Genomic DNA, 16,218 nt, shown 5'->3' on the forward strand with positions numbered 1-16,218 from the left:
AATAGTTCTTTGAACATTAATTTGTTGCCTACTTCCATTATATTCATCCCTTCTACTTTTTTTTTTTGTCATCCAATTTCATTATATTAGTCCCTTCTAATTTGAATCGGACTAATTTGTAACTATTGTGTTCACAGTTGCATTTAAGTGTAGGTCTTGTCAATGGCAATCGCTACTACGCTACGTGCTACCCACAAAAGACGCCAAGATTACGCCACTTTTCAAACTATGAATAGACGAAAAGTCCTACTCTGTCATGTTGCTTCCTCATGGTTTAATGCGCAACATATTTATGAGGCTTGGCAAGAGGAATGCAACATCACAACTCACAACATTTCCATTTGCGGAAGGTGTGGCGTTTGCAATATATCAAAAAAAGATATCCATAACGATCGTCTTAATAACACACGCACGAAGCTAGCAAATGCAACCTTATTGCAAACAACTGCAATACATAATCTCAAAGTGAATTGGACTTGTTGTTCTGCTTGCCTGAAAAGTTCAAGAGCAAGCAGCGTTGTCATCTTGCAACCCGACTATATACAAGCCATCCTAAACACAAATCAACTAATTGTGCAACTCCTTAGCGTCATTGATGTTACAATCAGCGTCACAAAAACAGCAACTGCAGTTGCAAAAGGCGTGCTTGATAGAAGATCGCTACTCGACAATCCACTAATCTGTTGGTCGACGAAGCAAAACATGTCTCAGCCAACTTCGTTACTTGCAAACACACCACTAGCAGCAGTGCTAGCATACAACATAAAGAATAATCCAATTCTCAAGAAGTACTGGTGCATCGCTGAGCAGCCAAACAAAAGAACATCTATTTGTATTCTATCAGCATCAGCTATACAGAATATCGTCAGGGACCACTCAGAGAACAATCCATTTGAACTTATGCAACAAGCAGAAGCACAATGTGAAATTAGCATATTGCAAAATTTGTTTAGCACAACAAAGAGAACTGCATTTACTGCTAAAGACAAACACGAGTTTGATTCCATACAAATACGTGATACCGATTATCTAAGCGAGCGGACAGTCAGCTTTCAATACAATGGACTTCCGTCTCATGAATCTGAAGTGCAGGATATTACATTGGAATCAGGGATATTCCCTTTCCTCTTTCCCACAGGAAAAGGAAACTACCAAGGAGAATTCGACTTTAGTGAATACATTAGAATGAGAATCGGAACTTCCCTCTCTGTATACACATTGTACAAGCCATATTTGCTCATGATGTACCAATTGAAACAAGCTATCATGATTGCAAACTCCACAAATAGTACATTTTTACAAAGGGATATTGATAACTACAAATGAGCACACATCGCGGCATCTACACGTGATGCAGTAAAGCATATTATTCGATACAATCTCCCAGCCACAATGCCAGGTACTCCACCATGGCATCGACGAAACTTGAGAGACCTCATAACAATGGTGGACACATGGGGACTACTACATCTGTTCTTGACATTCATTGCTGATGAGGTTTCCCAAACAAGATGGTAAGAAGTCATCACAATTGAAAAACTTGCTCAAGACTACAACCAAGACTTCAAGTGGAACGATTTCCCTGTAGAGTGTGCAACACTGTTTCACCTTCGCTTGCACGCGTTCCTGAATAAATACATCATCAATGGAAGCAGCGTACTTGGCCATGTAGAGCATCACATGGTACGCTACGAAGTGCAAAATCGAGGCTCACTGCATGCACATGTCATACTGTGGATCTCTAACAAAGATTTGTGCCGAGTTACAAACGAGATTGCTGCATACATACCAGCAGAATCACAAGACACCTTCACCACCGAGCTGCGAACCCTCGTTACCACAAAACAGATACACAGATGCAGATACTCTTGCAGAGTCATGGGATCAGCTAGAGTGTGCAAATACGGATTCTCGTTTGAACCACAATACAGCACGACTTCAACTATGGATGCATGTACTGCTAGATGGCTTTACTACCACCCTGGGTATGACCATCGAAATGTTGTCCCGTACCATCCCACAATCTTGCTCCTATGGAAGGCACACATGAATATTCAAAGAGTCACGAATTCATCTATATCGCATTACCTTCTCAAATATGCAATGAAACCAGAACCCCTTGGAAAACTGAACCTCTCCACAGACGACGCAGCAAGGGTTGGACTTCACGGCTTGGACAAAGTAAAGCTTCAACTAATTGCAGCCTCTGTATTATCAAAGCCAATATCTGCAAAAACAGAGGCAGAAATCAATTGTTTGAAGATTCCAATCATCACAAGGAGTGAACGGGTTGAATACATCGACTCCTCTCCACCATCACTACGACAAAGGTTGCTATCTCGTAGCCAGACTATAGTCATGCATCCAATTGATTTATATTGTGCAAAGCCCCTTCATTTTGAAAAGATGACATTCTATGACTACCACATAAGATACAAAATTCTAAAGCCACACGAACATACTCCTGTACTGAGTTTCCGTGATGTGTACAATAGCAGCATCATAGAGAAACAACGCCTTGTCAGATTTACAGAGTATGATCCTGGCCATCAAACTGAGGGATTCTTCTTCAATGTCTTGTTGCAAAAACTTCCCTTTAGGAACAAGATGGAACTTCTATCACCAACCAACACACTCTCTTCTTACTTCCTGGAGTGCAAAATCCGTCGGATCATTCTTCATGATGAAGACTTGGAGATGTACATATATGAACACACCCAATGCAATATGCTCGTCTCTGAAAATACAGGACACACTTTAAGCCTCATAAAACAAAAGTTCATCCTCAATCATGAAGATCCACTCACTTGTACAGTGAATGACACAGTTGACACAGGAGTATCTCAAAGTCGTGCTACAATGCTGAAGCTACTGCAAGAGTTCGGTGAGACCAACAATGCAGCTCTGACCTCTCAACAGTAAGAAATCTTCGATCGTATATCAGGCCTGAGTAATGGCCTCCATGTCATTACAGGCGTTCCAAGATGTGGAAAAACATTCCTCATAAAATTCTTCACCTCAAGCTTCATAAAAAATAATAAGACCGTTATCTTGACTGCATCAACTGGAGCAGCGGCTGCTCGCCTTAGCAGCCTCGCAACTACAGTCCATTATCAATTCAGGATTCCTTGTTCTAAGCAACATTTCCCACAAGAAATTCATCCCACAGATGAAAGATTTGTCACTATACATGGTGCCAACGTCATTATCATAGACGAGATATCAATGCTAATGAGTACAATCTTCAATATGGTCGTTCGCCAGATAGTTAACATCACCAATGGAACACTTCTTGACCCATTCAGTCAGAAGCTCATATTGCTTTTTGGAGATTTGGCTCAACTACCTCCAGTCTGCCATCACCAGGAGCCATTATGCCATGTTTGCAGTATACAAAACTCAGCTTACATCACTGCAGCCACTACCCACAACATGACCTTCTCAGTTCGCCATGCTGCAGACCCCGCTTACGTCCAATTCTTGGATACGATCTGTGTCAAGCAACCAACAGAACAACAAATAGCAGAAACTCTTTCACAGTGTGTAATTAATGAAACTGAACTCCTACAAGTAATCGATGACACTACTACACTGATATGTACTCATAGGGAAGACGTATATAAGTACAACAACTTGATTCTGCAAAAGTCTTTCTCGGCATCTGATATTGTTGCCATTCCACTAAAGACCAATGCTCTTGATGAACCATTGCTGCAGGAATGGCTCCAAGACAAGGCATTCCATGAGATGGACAATACTGCAATTGGGACTAGATGTATGATTACAAAAAAAATTAACTTGGCTATGGGTGCCGCGAATGAATCCACTTGTCGTATACTTTCCTATTCATACGGCTGTACTGGTCAAATTGTTGCTATAGAAGTAATGCTACTTTCCACTGATACCACCATGACAATACGAAGGACTAAACATGCTACAAGAGCAATCAATTGCAAATGGTTCCACAAAAGCACATGCCCTTTGTCACTCGCGTATGCAATCACTGGACCCAAATCTCAAGGAGCTACGATATCAAATAAAGCCATCCTCATTATAAAACAAGATTTCGCCCCAGGATTGGCATACGTCATGTTCTCTCGTGTGACAGAAAGACGCCATCTCAAAATATTGAACATCTAAACCCCAAGGATGTTCTGGCCGGCCAGTAGAACACTCCCTCAATGGTTAGACATTTCCTCACTTGTCTTTAGACATTTCCTCGCTTATTTTTAGACATTTCCTCGCTTTTTTTCACAAACAAGTCCTCTAGCTCTTTCGGTCTTTCATCTCGTAAGGTGCATGGACTACACAATCAATTCTTTGACGACAGTTTTCTTGACTGCAAATTTTCTTCATAGCAAGTAACAACCTCCAGCATCTCCTCATGGACACCGATCAGGTAACCATTCCTCAAATTAATCTATTTTGTAGCTACATTGTATGCCATTCAATATGTAGAAAACTCAACCATCATATTTCTCTTTCTCTATCATTCAGATATTTGATAAATTCATCAACATCGCAACTACCTCAAAACCAAAAAACAATTATTCTGCATACCCATCTTCAAATCAAATGCGCCTAGCAAATATGGCTAGCGAGGCTCTGAGTGCATTCATCGAAGGGTTCCGCACGACTCAACTCCTCCACTCATACATCAATAAATGCAGCAATCGAAACAAAGAATATAGAAATAACGAGCTAAAGGTGGCAACAGGTACTTCGATCTCTTTATATTCTTGTATTGCAAACACTAAAAGTTAACAAATTTGGTTTCTTCTACAACATCTATCCTTTTTTTTCTACAGGGTTACAAAAAGAGATACTATTATCGTTGGGCATTGACTTTGATGAGTCAAACAAACTACTGCTAGACACAGAAGCCCAAGAAATACTGAACACGAAGACTGCTGGTATCACCACCTATGCAATCGAGATGTTGCACTACGGTTACAAAATTGCCCCGAGAAATTGGTCGTTTTCAACAAGAATACAACAAGCTAGGCACTTTCCAACATGGTCAAAGAGTTTGGGAACGAATTCAAAGGGAACGAGTGAGCAATCTTAACTGATGAGAAATTCACATGGCATTTTAATAGAGACCTTTTTGATGCCCGGTTCGGTCAGACAACTGATCCATTTCGAAAGCTTGAACCACTACATGGTAACCATATGCACCCCTTATAGAATATAATTATCTTATTATTATTTGATTACATACTAATTCAGCACATCACTTCAGTGCAGGACATCGCAACGAAACCAACAAGGAGATTTGAAATGATGAAAATTTGGGCTTTGAATAGCCTAATCTGCAATCCAATGTGATTTTGTACCCCTGTTCATCTGATTCTCCAACAACATAACAACTTCACAAGAGGAAGCAGCACGTTCCGACGCTGCTCCAACTCCCAAAAGACAATGACAGATGAAGAGAACTACATAGTTTACTCTATTAGGTGCAAAATCAATAACCGTGTTTACATAGTCATGACATCCGATTTTGAAGCTAGGAAAAGAGCACACATGACAAATCCACCAAAACGGATGAAACATGATGTGTCGTCCTTTCCCCCATTTTGTCAAAACTTTGAGTTTCATGTACTGCACAATACACACGATAGGAGCACTGCTATTGCACTGGAAGCACAAGAGATAATTACTCAAGATGCAACGTCCACCAAAGGATACAATAATTTGAAGGGACATCCTCCAAACTACAAGAAATAATATTATTTAAAGCACCATAGAAAAATATAGCGTGCAATGAAACTTAATCTTTGTTCTAAGGTAGCAACTCCCATTCAGTTTTCTCTTCTGTATTCAATCACTTCTCAAGAGTCTTTTCCTCTAATATCTGTGATAATTTTTATGTTATGCTTCTCTATTATCTGTGAGACTTTCTTTATGTTGTGTTCTGTTCAGGTTATGTTCTGCAATTTTTTTCTTGATATCATATTATGTTTAGCTTATGTTCTTGCTTTCCTCTACATGAACAACATTCATCTTTCAAATTTTAGGATTCAACCGCTACATGTACTGCTGCTCAATGACTGATCAACATACTAGTCCGTCCACATTACCTAAATGTCTTGCAATAACATCAAGAGAAACAGACAATCCATTCCAACAACCCCATGTCTAATACTTCTACAAAAAATTATCAGCTAATAAGAGACAAATCATGTAGCAACAATTTATATATTTTACAAAAAAATTATAAATGTACAAATGCTGCACCTTGTCTTCAACATATTAAACAACACAAAACAACAACTGCATTAGGTTATAACGCTTGTTCTGGACATCCACCAAGGTTGAGAATATATTATTTTTTGAAAAAAAAACAAGAAAATATAGTTGCGAACTTATGCCATCTTTATTTAATTGCTTTGTTCAGTGTCTTTGTCATATAACGTTAATCATTGGCTACAACAATGTCTTTTTTTTTCCATTCAGACTATGATAGACTTGACTACTTATCAGCTTCTTTGATTTAAATGCTTTTTCTTTGAAGTTTACAATGGGTAGGCCGATTCCAGCTGATCTGATTGAGCAGCAGCCAGAATTGAGACTGCAATGTATAAGTTGCACTACTGTCTTTACCCACATTTGCAAGAGCGAGTGCTCAGACACTACATGCATAAATGGACTGAGTTCATTCCATGGCCAGTTCAACCACCTACCCCATGGCATCCACATTACATCACTTGGAACACACTCAGTTGAGAAATCACCATCGACATCGCCATGCTGGCTGGTTGCTCCACAAAACACCATTGTATGTTGTTCGTGTAGATTGCGGACGTGCTCGGCCTACTCGAGACTATAGAATTGAATTACTCTAACGTGGTCCCCAACCACCTTAAGTCAACTAAACAATTCGTTTCACGCTATTTTCCTGTCAACCAGTTAGTCACACGCGCAACTTTGAAGATCATCTTACCGATATAGCTCTTACTTCCTGCATCAAAATCTCCCACTAATATGTGTTGGTACCTAGTCCTCCTCTTCTCCACAGAATTTCTGTCTGTTTCATTGTGAAGAAGTCATTGCATGCTACATTCAAAGTCTTACCAACTCTCGTTTGCTTGGTTCCGTTCTTGATTCATCAACTTTTTACCATACTATTTCCATCAAATCGTTCCAGTGACTTACACTCACTTAGCATAACAAGATTTGAGCAAAACAAATAATAAGCTCTCCCTGTCTCTCTCTCTCTTTTAAAAAAAGCCTCTCTCTCTCTCTCTCTCTCAAAACAAAACAATACATAAATTCCTGTATATATGAGTGACTTCTGCTAACTAACGCTCACAAGATTTGTCGACATTAAAATAAGCGCACTCACACACTCCCTCTCTCTCTCTCTCTCTCTCTCTCAGCTTTCACTTCTATTTTCTTTTTACTAATGATTACTCTTCTTCAATGCTTCGATGCGAACAAAATAGTATTTACAATGGTGCCCTTGCTCTCCATTCATTTCCATGAACATCCAGGTACAAAATCCATAAACATCCAAGCACCAAAGGGAATCTCTCTCTAATTGCAATAGTATTCCTTGCTATTGCTTCTCAATAACTCATTCAAACACTCTCCAACTTTATGCCTTCTCCAACTTCATGCCTTCTCCTCCAAAGCTTAGCAATCAAGGAATACTAGTTATACACAGGAATCTAAGCTAGCTATTGTTGGATGATTGCCACATCAACACTCAAAAAATTGCTTGTCTCTGACTGCAACAATAGCCTATATAAGATGATAACTCAGCATACAGAGTGCTTCCTAAACTACAAAGACAGTGATCAGCTTGCTATATAAACATTATAACTCATCATACATTATGTTAGACACACTAAAATAAAGAAAAATCAAATCAGAAACTGACAAATCAGCATAAGGAATTTTAACCAGCTCCTGACAACTCATCACAGGGAATTTTAACCAGCTCTAGATAACTCAGCATGAGGAAATTAAACCAGATGCTCACAACTCAACACAGTGAAATTAAACCAATTGCTGACAACTCAGCATGAGGAAATTAAACTAGATGCTCACAACTCAGCACAGGGAAATTCAACCAACAGGGAGATTCAACCAACAGCTGGTACATCATCTCAAGGACTTTCAACCAAGAAGTGCAACACTCATTCATCATCAAAATAATGCATCTTGCAAGAATTTAAACCAACTGTTGACATCTCAGCATAGGGAAATTCAACCAACAGCTGGCACATTAGCTCAAGGACTTTCAACCAAGAAGTGCAGCACTCATGCATCATCAAAATAATGCAGCTTGCTATTCGCATTATGTCCGAGTGGGTGTGCTATAGTATCACCATGACAATTACACATAGTCTACAAAAACTTCTAGCATAGCCATAAATAATAAAAAGAAGTCTTATGTGCATAGACCCACTACTTCCCAAAGTCACCAACTGACATGTTCTCCTTGCCCACATACACGTTTAAAACACAATTACTAATGCTACAACCAGAAAAGAAAGACATTTTGTCGCTTGGACCACTTTGTGGATGAATCCCAAGAGCTTGAGAGGACTCGATTGGAAGATCTTGAAGAATATCTTCTTCAAAAGGGATGTCATCGCCAATCCTATATGGCAAGAACCACGTTCCATGAGAAGACTGCACTCCAACGCACCCTCTTTGCCACCAACAGCAAGTCGAGACTCGCCATGTCCACCATCCTCTTGCTGCACATCTTATAGACTGTTTTTGAACATGCATATCTTTGACACCTCCACCAACAGGAGGTTCGAGAGCAGGCCCTACAGAGATTTCTCCAGCTTCCATGTCTCTAGCACATAGACCATTGGCAATTCCACTACTAGAATCATCACCAAAATCAATCCCAAAACGTGCAAGATCACTTTTCTTACCACTACAAGAACCATCAGCCACCTTTACATTGCTACGATTACCTGCACAAAGGAAAATAAAGCAACATACATCAAGAGAAATCAAATAAATAAACACACAAAATAAAAACTAAAGAAAAGCACCTTCAACATTCTGACAAAACTTGTTGAACTTCTCTTCCAACACCTGTGGATAAGCTTTGAGTTTACCGAGCTCATCATATGGCTGAGAAAGAATGTGATGTGCAACAACCATTCTCACTTCGCTAGACATATCATACTTATCGTATGAGCTGATGCGCTTGTGCCCAGTTACCATCATCCCAACATCCCGAGGTACCTGCCCAAGACTCATTCGAGTCACACATGTGTTGCGTAAACTCTTGTTGGTGAAATTACTAACTGCACCAATTCTTTCCCCAATACTCTTGACAAGGCCACTCAACACTTTCACTGAGACATGATTATGACTGTACCATATTTATACAAAGCACATAATCATATAATCAGATTGTAGCATAATTAGAGAACCAACCAACAACACATTGAATAAGATACAAGATCAAGGCCAAACCTCTGTACGCGGACTGTTAATAGGTTGTAAAAAAACATATAAGAGATTTTTGTCATCTTCAACAACATGAGGCATGTGCCGCATTAGTTGATCAAAAGTAGAAAGAACATCATTATCCCGGACTGTAATAGCAGGCCTAAAGTGCTCAGGCTGATAATGCATAAGGTCGACCTTGTAATTCTTACTCAGACGCTCACAAAATTTGCAACATAGAAAAGAAGAACATTCAAAAGACAAATAGAATGCATTATACACAAAGAAAACCAGTAAAATAATCCCACCTCACATATCCACCAAGCTCATCATTACCACGAGAAAACATAGCCCTCTCAAGCTTGTAAAGCTCTAGTCCACCCCTAACAGAAAAATGCAGCATGCAAAAGAAAGCAAACCGCATCTGACAGCCACGACCATGTTGAATACTAAAATCAACATCATTCAATATTTCTTCCCCCATGCTAACGCCAATCGTCACAGGTGCCTTCTTTCTGTCCTTACAAACTCCCCCAACACAACAGACCTTTGCATAGCAGCCAAAACAAAATTTTGCGTACTTTTGAAGAGTGGTTTCTGTGCAATATCCAAAGCTACTTCAAAAACACCTATTTCAGCTATTCTCAGATCCTGCTCTTTTTTAATCATCCTACCAAAACATCGTAGCATCCCCATTAACGTATCAGAAGGAAATAATCCCCCACCCTGCTTGCACACTACAAGAAGAACTTAGTTAGCATTTCATTTAGCTGTCGAAGCTCAACCTTCTCTAGAGGCACGTCACAATCTAGGCCAGAAATCTTTCGCCAATTGTCAAACTGCTTGCGTTTCCAGTTGTCTTTCTGCTTCGTTGAATTCTCTGCAAAATTCAGCATCTGCTCCTCAAGAGTAGCATCAACACTCAGAAAACCCTTTTCACACATACTTTCCCCTTGAACCTTGACATTGGCTCTAGGACATGTAGCCTGCACATCATTTTTTTCCCATTCTACAGAGCCCATATCAAAAATTAACCCTTCCCCACTACTTGCAGAATCTGCTAAATTAGGCGACAAACGGCAAAATGAAGGGGTAGGGAAAGGACACTAAAGGTCCTTTCCCGACCGTCAAGGGTCCAGGGGAGGGGGGCCAAGTAGTGTGAACAAATTTTAGATCTAAGTGCGCATGGCGGGGGTAGGGTTCCGTGGTGTGAAGCTCCTACGCAAGGCGCAGGAAGTTTCTGAGGTTGCAGAGTAGGGAGTGGCTCTCCTCCACGCCAAGAAGAGGTGGTTTCCTTCGTTTTGGAGCTAGATGAGGTAACTTTTCTTAACTATGCAAATGTCTAGAGAATACATGTCTGTGTGCGTAGATAAAGGGTCGAAGATCGTGTCTACTTGGTAACACAGTAAGGAGACCCTCACGTGATCGGGGCTGCTCTCTCTCTCTCTCTCTCTCTCTCTCTCTCTCTCTCTCTCTCTCTCTCTCTCTCTCTCTCTCTCTCTCTCTCTCTCTCTCTCTCTCTCTCTCTCTCGTTCGTTGTGTGTGTGTGTTTGTATGCGTGCACTGATGATGGAAAATAGTACGGGCGCCATGGGTAGTAAACGCAAGAGCTACCTCGGAAGAGGACTTTGGGGAGAGATGCGGAGTAGTCGTAAAGGCTCAGTAGCTGCATTTCGGAGCTCACTGCTGCAAGGTGTCAAGGAAAACTCGATGCTGCAGCGAGGGCATTTGAGCAAGCAGGAGAGAGCCATGGAACAATTGTTTTTTTGTTGCACTATCTGCAGCAGCTCGCCATGGCTTAGGTAGGGTCGTTGGCCAAGGGCTATTCCCATAGGCAACCCTCTTCAAGTAGGGCGTTTTCGGCCAAGGCAACCATCTTCAAGGATGGCACTCATGCCAAAGCTGATTCGATGATGTTAACAGGTTTTGCTGATTCAATGATGAGCAAGGCAAGAGTGCCAACACAGCACGAGTTGCCCCTCATGAGGATATGGGACAGAGAGAGAGAGGGGGTTGGAAAATGGTGACATGGCACGCAGTGATGAGCAAGACACCAGGGTGAGCATGCCATTGTTGCAAATATTGACCAACAAAGTCATGTTCTTTGCTTGCATACTGTTTATTTGTTTAATTTGTGTTTTTGGTCTTAATGCTTTCTGTTTGTTGTAGATCTTAGTGTTTAAGATTAGATTTGTGGTGCTCACAATTTGTTGTTGGTGCTCGCTTTTGGTTTTTGTGTGCAGGGTGTGCTATGTGTAAAGCACCTTCATTTTGCCTTCTGCCTCATGATTTAGCAGATTTTGTAGGTAGTGGGGAAGGGTTAATTTCTGATATGGGCTCTGTAGAAAGTGAAAAAAATGACGTGTAGGCTACATGTCCTAGAGCCAATGTCAAGGTTCAAGGGGAAAGTATGTGTGAAAAGGGTTTTCAGAGTGTTGATGCTACTCTTGAGGAGCAGATGCTGAATTTTGCAGAGATTCCACAAAGCAGAAAGACAACTGAGCACGCAAGAAGTTTGACAATTGGTGAAAGATTTTTGGCCTAGATTGTGACGTGCCTCTAGAGAAGATTCAGCTTCGACAGCTAAATGAAATGCTAACTAAGTTCTTTCTTGTAGTGTGCCAGAAGCAGGGTGGGGGATTATTTCCTTCTGATATGTTAATGGGGATGCTACAATGTTTTGGCAGTATGATTAAAAAAGAACAGGATCTGAGAATGGCTGAAACAGGTGTTTGTGAAGTAGCTTTTGATACTGCACGGAACCCAATCTTCAAAAGTACGCAAAATTCTGTTTTGGTTGCTATGCGAAGGTCTGTTGCTGGGGAAGTTTGTAAGGATAGAAAGAAGGCACTTGTGATTGGCGTTAGCATGGAGGAGGAAATATTGAATGATGTTGATTTTAGTATTCAACATGGTCGTGGCTGTCAGATGCGGTTTGCTTTCTTTTGCATGCTGCATTTTTCTGTTAGGGGTGGACTAGAGCTTTACAAGCTTGAGAGGGCTATGTTTTCTCGTGGTAATGATGAGCTTGGTGGATATGTGAGGTGGGATTATTTTACTAGTTTTCTTTGTGTATAATGCGTTCTTTTGTCTCTTGAATGTTCTTCTTTTCTATGTTGCAGATTTTGTGAGCGTCTGAGTAAGAATTACAAGGTCGAACTTATGCATTATCAGCCTGAGCACTTTAGGCCTGCTGTTACAGTCCGGGATAATGATGTTCTTTCTACTTTTGATCAACTAATGCGGCACATGCCTCGTGTTGTTGAGGGTGACAAAAATCTGTTGTATGTTTTTTTACAGCCTATTAACAGTCCGCGTACAGAGGTTTGGACTTGATCTTGTATCTCATTCAATGTGTTGTTCATTGGTTCTTTGATTATGCTACAATCTGATTATATGATTATGTGCTTTGTATAGATATGGTACAGTCGTAATCAGTTTCTGTGAAAGTGTTGAGTGGCCTTGTCAAGAGTATTGGGGAAAGAACTTGTGCAGTTGGTAATTTCACCAACAAGAGTTTACGCAACACATGTGGGACTCAAATGAGTCTCGAGCAGGTACCTCGGGATGGTGGGATGATGGTAACTGGCCACAAGCACATCAGCTCATACAATAAGTATGATATGTCTAGCGAAGTGAGAATGGCTGCTGCATAGGACATTTTTGCTCAGCCGTATGATGAGCTCGGTAAACTCAAAGCTTATCCATAGGTGTTGGAAGAGAAGTTCAACAAGTTTTGTCAGAATGTTGAAGGTGATTTTCTTTAATTTTTTATTTTGTGTGTTTATTTATTTTATTTCTCTTGATGTATGTTGCTTTATTTTCCTTTGTGCAGGTAGTCGTAGGAATGTAAAGGTGGCTGGTGGTTCTTGTAGTGGTAAGAAAAGTGATCTTGCACGTTTTGGGACCGATTCTGCTGATGATTCTGGTAGTGGAATTGCCAATCGTCTATGTGCTGGAGACATGGAAGCTGGAGAAATATCTACAGGGCCTGCTCTCGAACCTCCTGTTGGTGGACGTGTCAAAGATATGCATGTTCGAAAACAGTCTATAGGATGTACAGCAAGAGGATGTAGTGGACATGGCGAGTCTCTACTTGGTGTTGTTGGCAAAGAGGGTGCAGTAAAACATGTTGGAGCGCAGTCTTCTCATGGAATGTGGTTCTTGCCATACAGGATTGGCGATGACATCCCTTTTGAAGAAGATATTCTTCAAGATCTTCCAATCGAGTCCACTCAAGCTCTTGGGATTCATCCGCGAAGTGGTCCAAGAGACAAAATGTCTTTCTTTTCTGGTTGTAGCATTAGTAATTGTGTTTTGAACGTGTATGTGGGCAAGGAGAACATGTGAGTGGGTGACTTTGGGAAGTAGAGGGTCTATGCACATAAGACTTCTTTTTATTATTTTTGGCTCTGCTAGAAGTTTTTGTAGACTGTGTGTAATTGTCATGGTGATACTATGAACACCTACTCGGACATAATGCGAATAGAAAGCTGCATTATTTTGATGATGAATGAGTGCTGCACTTCTAGGTTGAAAGTCCTTGAGCTGATGTGCCAGCTGTTGGTTGAATTTCCCTGTGCTGAGATGTCAACAGTTGGTTTAAATTCTTGCAAGCTGCATTATTTTGATGATGAATGAGTGCTGCACTTCTTGGTTGAAAGTCCTTGAGATGATGTGCCAGTTGTTGGTTGAATCTCCCTATTGGTTGAATTTCCCTGTGTTTAGTTGTGAGGATCTGGTTTAATCATTAGGAGAGGACTCACTTTTGGGCCTTTCTGTTCTAGAGAGAGAGTGGCGCTCGACCAATGAGGAAGAGGCTAACATTACGTTGAAAATCGACATTTTGGAGTCAAGCTCTTTCAAAAAAAGGGAGGAAATATTATTTTGGTTCATCAAATTGCACAATTTCACGCTTTCAAGGCATAAATGCCGTAAGTCGTACTAACTATGTACCGAGGAATTTCAGAACTTTCATTGAAGACTCTATCTAGTATCTTTGTTCCCACCCAAATATGACTTTGAGTAGCTCTACTTCCCTCTCAAAACTTCTTCCCTTTTTCATATTTGCGCTAACCTTTCTGTGTATTCATTCTACTGTACACAATGTCTACTTCTCGAAGGCCTAGCACTACCATTGACTGTGTTAGCATTTTTAACAGTTATACTACATACGATCAAGTATGGATTCCATCTCGAATAACTATCGGAAGTTGGGTTCTACTGTAAACTAGGAGGAGGAAGAGGAGACAACGCAATGATTTCGTGGAGGCTTTCAAGGGTCAAGTTAAAGAGTTTAAAGTGTGTGCACAAAGCAAGTGGGTGAAAGAGGTCCTCATACAACATGCTTTCCAGCATGTAGACTTAAGGTTGCAAACATCTCCTCCAAGTTTTCCAAGGCATCGACCCAACTGTAAGTTATTTCAGCATCTCGCTTAGTGCATGATTATATTTGAATATTAAGTGGTGGATATCATCTTTGGTATGTTTCAGATATTTATCCATCGAATAGGACAGATTGGCAACCAGTTGAGAGAATAGTTGGGATTTTTTTATGCTTTCCATGCGTTTATTGGTGAGCAAATGTACTGAGGAAGACAACACAAGGAACTTGCAGATAATGGAATTTTCTTTTATGATATGTCATATGTGGAACCAAGAACTTCCATTGGTTGGGGTCGTGTAGCTCCTTTGTCACTTCCATCCTTTGACAGCAAGGATTGGTCCCTGCGTGCTTCGCAAACTAGTGAAAGCTTCAGGAATAAGTTGTTTCAGGATATACAAAAGTCTCTCAAGTATTCAATTGCCACAAAAATAGTTCGGCTCGCACTATTTATGCCTCTTGAAGTGTTTGTAGATTTTTTCTTCGATGAGCAAATAAGAACTACCGCAACAATGTTCATTTGCAAGTTTGAGAGTTGTTTGGACTTTTTAGATGATAACTGGGATAGGAGACAATCACAGAACAACATCTGTATTTTGCAAAAGAAGTCCATAATTTGCAAGTTCATTATAAGCTCTCAAAGTTTCTTAGTATCGTTTTTCTATATTGGATATCATCTTCTACTTATTCCACTCTACCAAGATACAGAGAACAGCCTCGAGAACAAACCTTTATCAATGGAGCTCTACTTTCGAGACAGCCTACTTACTGTGATGGAGACAATGTCAAGCACAACTCTTGCACAACTCAGGATAGATCTTACATGTGAAGAACTTCCACTTTTTCCGGAATTGTATGCATTCAGTCTCAACAATAGAAAGGTGCTTACTAAATCAATAAATTTTGATTGTCTTTAATACACTATGACTGAATCTAACTTTTTTTTCTTTTCGGATCCCAAGGCGCAAGGAGAAAACAACATTGTGCAAGGAGTCACTAACAAATACACTTCACTTAATTGCTTCCACCGGAAGGTAGGTCACATACCTTGTGCACGCAAAGAGCTTTGATGCCATGCAAACCATGATGTACTCTTCAAAATGACTAATGCAGAGAAATTTTTTGGCGGTACAATGTTTCAAAAATGTACATTTTCAATGTTTCAAAACTTTACATATTGTGTTGTTTCTGTCAAGATTTATACAAGTAATTTTCTCCCTTTCCCTGCTACTACTGTCCTCTCCCCCGGTTTGTGCCACTCGTCCCTTGCCCTCTGCTCCGGTTGCTCCCCTGCCCTCTGCTCTGGTTGCTGCTACCTCTACCTCTAGGGACGCTGGTCTCGGGCATCCTTTCGCATCGCTCGAAATCATGGGCCTCTTCCATGGCTTCCCATGCTTCTTGCACCTGTGAAG

At 40.6% G+C, this 16,218-nt stretch overlaps 3 pseudogenes; 2 read left to right on the forward strand and 1 right to left on the reverse strand.

The window, feature by feature from the left end:
• Positions 1–2,859: 2,859 nt before the first annotated feature.
• Positions 2,860–5,446, forward strand: LOC147447564 (uncharacterized; annotated as a pseudogene).
• Positions 5,447–8,415: 2,969 nt separating this feature from the next.
• On the reverse strand, positions 8,416–10,445 carry LOC147447565 (uncharacterized; annotated as a pseudogene).
• Positions 10,446–12,084: 1,639 nt separating this feature from the next.
• LOC147447566 (uncharacterized) lies at positions 12,085–14,064 on the forward strand (annotated as a pseudogene).
• The last annotated feature ends 2,154 nt before the right edge of the window (positions 14,065–16,218 follow it).

Source organism: Adiantum capillus-veneris, chromosome 11, assembly GCF_014529385.1.
Source record: "Adiantum capillus-veneris isolate H3 chromosome 11, ASM1452938v2, whole genome shotgun sequence".
Classification (NCBI taxonomy): domain Eukaryota; kingdom Viridiplantae; phylum Streptophyta; class Polypodiopsida; order Polypodiales; family Pteridaceae; genus Adiantum; species Adiantum capillus-veneris.